The sequence below is a fragment of the Arachis duranensis genome, chromosome 8 (genome assembly GCF_000817695.3).
Source record: "Arachis duranensis cultivar V14167 chromosome 8, aradu.V14167.gnm2.J7QH, whole genome shotgun sequence".
Taxonomy (NCBI): domain Eukaryota; kingdom Viridiplantae; phylum Streptophyta; class Magnoliopsida; order Fabales; family Fabaceae; genus Arachis; species Arachis duranensis.
The window spans coordinates 21156673-21163008 of NC_029779.3; positions in this window are offsets into that span (position 1 = coordinate 21156673).

Sequence of the window (6336 nt, forward strand, 5' to 3'; positions counted from 1 at the left end):
ATAGGAGGGCCCAAGAAAATAAATCCAGGCCTAAACGGATAAATCAAGTTGTCCCTAACCATGTGCTTGTGGCATGCAGGTCCAAGTGAAAAGCTTGAGACTGAGTGGTTAAAGTCGTGATCCAAAGCAAAGGAGTGTGCTTAAGAACTCTGGACACCTCTAATTGGGACTGAAGAACTGAGGATTGATGGTTTAGAAGTTATAGTAAACTCTCGTTGTAAGTATAGTTACTAAACTAAGCAATCAACCTTTCTTACAAACATTTTGGTTGTCACAAGTAACAACCTCCTAAATAAATTGATAACCAAAGTATTTAAACCTCAGGTCGTCTTCTCAAGAAATTGCAGGGAGGTTTGACTTATTATTGGCTATGAAAAAGGTAAAATTGGGGGTTTTGGAAATAAGGAAGAAGTATGACAAGTAACTCAAATGACAATTAAAATAAATAAATAACTATAAAATAAACTCTTGGCAAGATATGAAATTTCGGAAGTCCTATCCTAGTTACTCCTATAAGAATGGAAGTTAATCCCACTTAGTTAACCTTTGCGTAAGCAAGGGAAAGTCAAGTGAACCAATTGGTTAGATTTTCCAAGTCCTAGCCAAATTCTAAGGAAAGACTAGAGTTAGTGAAATTCCAGTTAATTAGCCGACATAACAATCAATCATGAATAGTTGAGAACTCAAGAGCTTCCAGTTAATCAATTAAAGCCAATAGTAAATAATCTAAATTAAAATTAAAGAAAAGCAATCATGAGTCTGAAATACCTCAAATTATATTAAATAGAAAATGTCAATTCTAACATGGACAATATCATCAGCCAATTGGGCAACATCAATCAAACACAATTAAAAATATCAGAGTAAATAAAAGTAGAAGAGAAATATAAATTATTGAACCTGATGAAGATAAAATAATCCTGAAGTGAAAAGAAATCCTAATCCTAAAATAAATTCTAATCCTAATCCTAATCCTAAGAGAGAGGAGAGAACCTCTCTCACTAAAAACTACATCTAAAACTAAAATTTGTGAATTATGAATGCCTCTCCGTTCGGAAGCATTCCCCCACTTCATAACCTCTGGTCTGTGCCTTCTGGACTTGGATTTGGGCCGAAAAGGGTTCCAGAAAATACTGGGATCATTTTCTGCAATTTCTAGTGCGTGGCCTCTGTCACGCGCCCGCGTGGGTCACGCGGTTGCGTCATCCGGAGTTTTCCATGTCACGCGGCCGCGTCAGTCATGCATCCGCGTCATATACTTTTCTCTCAAGGCGTGCGATCGCGTCAGTCACGTGATCGCGTCACTGCCGTTTCGCGCTGGCGTGCGGCCGCGTTGCCCATGCGGTCGCGTCACTACCAGTTACTTCAACAACTCCGTTTCAAGCTTTCCTTCCATTTTCGCATGTTTCCTTTTCATCCTTTAAGTCATTCCTGCCTTGGAATATCTGAAATTACTCAACACACAAATCACGGCATCAAATGGCAATAAAAGATAATTAAAATTAATATTTTTAAAGCCTAGAAAACATGTTTTTCACATACATCACATAATAAGGAAGGGAAAGTAAAAACATACAATTTCACATGCATAAGTGAGTAAAGGATTGAATAAAACACTCAGATTCAGCACAAATTATATCACAAAATATGGGTTTATCAACCTCCCCACACTTAGACAATAGCATGTCCTCATGCTAAATCCAAGATAGAGAGTAAGGTGACGTGGTGGAATCTCATGTAATGCAATCTACTCTAAATGCATCTACCTAAATGAGTCATGCAAATCTAGTTATTATTCACTTATATATAGAGCTTTACATGTAGTTAAATTAATTTACATTCTCAAGGAATTAAATATGTATAGCAAACCTTAGATAATGTTGAAGCACTTTTACAATTGAGATGGGTAAATAAAATATTTTTTTTCAAACTTGCAAGACAATTAACAATAGAAGTAGAGATATATGATGATGAGTTATTGAACCCTTTTATCCTTACTTTCTATAGCTTTGTTCTTTATCTAATCAATCAACAATTATAGAATACAGACATACAAAAATCATGAGGTCTTTAATTAAGGTTGTAATGGGGCCAAGGTAAAGGTAAGGGTATATGTATCAGGCTAAGTGAGCTAATTAAGTGAATCCTTGATTAGTCTAAGATCTCACCTAACATACATACTTTGTAAAGCTAAGCCTCTTTACCTATTTTCCCATTTTTTTCCACTTTTTATATTACATGCTCATATTTTGTTCTTATACCATGTGCATCGCTTTTTGCATTTGGGAAATTCTTTTTGTATCCCCTTTTTTTCAAATACTAAATTTTTTTTCTACACATGGTAATTAATTTATTTTGACTTCACATGAGCATGTTTCCCAAATTATTTTCACATGACTTGTTTAATTTAATTTCCTACTTTCTATCATTCTATGTTCCCATAAAATTTCCTACACTTAAATATTACACAATATCTATCTTAAGCTAACTAAGGATTCAACTTGGGATTTTTATTTTATTTTTTTGCTTAAGGCTAGTAATGTGGTTATAAAACAAAAGGGATTAAAAGGCTCAAGTGAGCTAACAAGGGTGATGTAAAAGGTAGGCTTTATTTGGGATAAGTGAGTTAAAATCAAACAAGGCCTCAATCACTTTCTTGGTATGTATCTATATTCTATAACTGGACATATAGATTAAAACAAAGTAAAGAATACCATAATAAAAAAGAAGGATGGAACACACAGGAATAAAATATTATGGTTTAAATGTAACCATACAATTAAGCTCAAAACTCACAGGCTGTATGTTCTCAAACTCATAAATCATATATCACTTAAGTGTGTCATGCAAGTAGAAATCAAGAGTTCCCATTATACTCAATGTAAAATATATATTGGATGGCTTTAAAGTTTTAGTGTTCCTCCTTGATGAAATGTTGTTTACTAACTACATGTAATGCTATATATACAAGGTGTGTGGATTGATTCTGTTAAAGTCTCTAGCTTACTTCTTTTTTATTTTCAATTAAATTAGTTATCATATGCTAAAAAGGGTAAACTATACTAATTAATCCACTTAAAATATAACTAGTAAACTAAACTAAATGGCTAAATCATGAACTAAAGTGAAAAATGTAGAAATAGAGTAAAAATACATGAAAGTAGCAATGTATAAGTGCTCAGAAAATAAAAATAAAAATAAAGAGAAAAATACAGAAAAATAGCTAAATAGAATAGAAGGGTCTGCAGTGGTTCACCAAAATAAATGTGCCAGAGATGGCAACCTCCCCACACTTAAATAATAGCATCGTCCTCGATGCTCACTCAAGCTGGGTGTAAAGGAGTGGCATCTCTGGAAGAATGGGTAGCTGGAGTCTCTGTGATGGTGGTCTGAGGATCTGCCTGCTGCAGAGGAGGTGCTGACTGAATGGAGGTCTTAGAGTCTGCAGCCTGAATCTGAGGTGGGTCCTCTTGCTGGGGTGCAGTCTGCTCTGTGCCTGCCTACGCAGCCTCTCTCTGTGGATGGGTCTCCTCTCCGTGCTCATCCGCCTCCTCCTCAGATGGCGCTGATGGTGTGTCAGGCTCGGAGGGGATGTCGCCGCCAGATCGGATCAACAGCTTCAGGTGCTCATAGCGTCGCCTACTGCGATGCTTAGATCTCTCATACCGGCACCGGTTGCGGCGCTCCATCCTATCTAGCTGCTGAAACAAGCGGTGCACTAGGTGATAAACTGGCTCTGAGGCAGGTGGAGGTGCAGTAGTGGTAGCAGGGGTGGGTAGCTGTGGAGGAAGAAGGGCCAGCAGATAGTGTGGCTGTATCACCGGAAGATGAGAGGAATGGAGGTCTGTAGCCCAAAGCTAGAAAGTTTCTGCTGTGATGGATAATCTTCCTACAGTATGCAGCAGGTGGCCTCTCATCGGCATCCTCCCACGGTATGTCAGCTCGACGTCCGAGCTGGGTAATCAGATACGAAAAAGGGAGAGTGCCTCGGATGTGGACCCTGGCCATGTAGGACCGGATAAAACATGGTAGGTTCAGGTCCTTACCCTCCATCACACACCAAAAGAAGGTGATCATAGCGGCCGGTATCTCTGTCTCATGGGTACTCGTCATAACATAGTTTCTCAAGATCTGATGCCATAGCCGAGCCTCATCATTTAAGTAAATCCGCTTAATTCCCTTAGGCATGGTGGTGTCCTGACCCATTTTCCATGGAACAGTCAGGTCAAGGGCTATCCTTGCCTTGACAACATCCCAATCAAATTTCATGAAACGCATGTCCTCCTCAGCCTTTTTGTACCCATCAGGCTGATCGGATTTATGCGGAAGCTGCAAAATATCTTCAATGGCCTCTTCAGTGACCAGAATTTGCTTTCCTCTTAGGTTCACTGCATCTAGGGAAGTTTTGAAATAATTGTAGTAAAATTCCCTTACCCAAGATGCATTGACCTTTGTCAGGTTTCTCTCCAGGAAGAACCAGCCTCTTTCTTTCATCTGATCAGAGGTGTATTGCTGGAGTTCTTTTGGGATTTTCAGAGTCCGCTCTAAGTACAGGTTCCTAGAGGTTGCAAACGCCGGATATTTCAACTCGCAGTATCGGTTTGCAAACTTTTTGGGATCAGTAGCAGGGAGTAGCTGGTCAGCCTTCTCCTGTGCGGTAAAGTGTTTCTCCCGCGCGGAGTCATCATGCAGGATGTCCAAGACAGACATAGAGGATTCTCCTCTTTTTCGTTTGCCAGTGGTAGCCTTTCCTTTCCCTTTTCTTTGGGAATCTGACATCCTAAAAAACAGAAAGCCAGGATATAATAAAAATAGGTAAACAACTAAGCAAGTAGAAAACTAAGCATATAGTGGCAAAGGAGCAATAAAAGAATGAAAATGAATGAAGTAAATATGCATTAAAGATTGTATAGGAATTGAAATCCGAGAAAAGATATGCACAATCCATAATGTATTTATAATTCATGTTATTTAGGAAGAATGATCATCATGCCATGGTTAGAAGGTTAAAGAGAATAGTAAGAAACCAGGAAAAATGTATTAAAAGGTTAGGTTTGGTTAGAATTGAAAAAGAGTTTAGGAGGTTAAAATTAATGAGTTAGGAGAAAGTGGGTAAAGTAAGTGGCATGATGAACATTTTCTAAGTAACAAAAATTCACAAATAAAAGCAACAGATAACTCAAATTTAAACAAGGAAGTTAGGGATGAATCAAACGAAAATATCAAAAAGTGTGATTGAATCATCCAAGATGCAATTTATAAACCAGGAAATTAAAAAGAATAAGAAAGCTGATGCATGAAAACTTGTCTCTCAACAAATTTTCTCCTTGTTCTTATGTATTTTTGATGCATGGAAACTTGTCTCTCAACAAATTTTCCTTCGGCAAGTATACCGAATTATCGTCAAGTAAAACTCACTATAGAGTGAGGTCGAATCCCACAAGGATTGATTGGTCAAGCAACTTTAGTTAGAAGATTATGCTAGTTGAGCTAAACAGAATTTAGATTGAGATGCAGTATTTTAAATGACTAGAAAGTAAATAGCAGAAATTAAAGTGCAGAATCTTAAATGGGAAATTGGGTAATGCTCATAAAAGTAAATGGCAGAAATTAAAGAGAATGGGTAAGATCAGAAATGGGGGGATCATTGGGTTTAGGAGATGATGCAATTATCCGGATCAAGTTCATTCTCATCTCTTCCTCAATCAATGCATTCATTGATCTCCTTGGCAATCTTAAGTGATTGAATCCCAATTCCTTAGTAATCCAATCTCTCAAATCTTGATCAATAGCCAATTTCTTGGTCAATTGCTCATGAGAAGAGATGAAGTATGGTCACTGATTATACCACATACATTTCCCAATTCAAGTATTGAGGGGATTATAGTCACATATCCATCCCAACCCAAATTGGTCCAGCATGAGAAAACAATTCTAGCATGATCTATTCATTCCTCTTCCAAGGGTTCCGAAGAGATCCAATTATGGAGAGTTTCTTTTCCAAGATAACTAACCAATTGAATTAAGATTGAAAGCTTTCTAGTAAAATCAAGAGAAAAGATAGAAGAGGAAGAATGAAAATTAATATTGATCCATCAAATTACAGCAGAGCTCCCTAACCCAATGAAAGGGGTTTAGTTGTTCATAGCTCTAGGAATCAAAAATGGCAAAAATGAATAATCCATGCTAGAAGTACAGAAAAGTAAATATGCAGAGGGTAGTTCTCTAAAAATGCCCAAAAAGTCCAGTACTAGTTCAAAACTACTCCTATATATACTACTCTTCATGATCTTCTAGTGAGTTCTTCAAGTCTTGGATGTGGGCTTTGGACCTTGA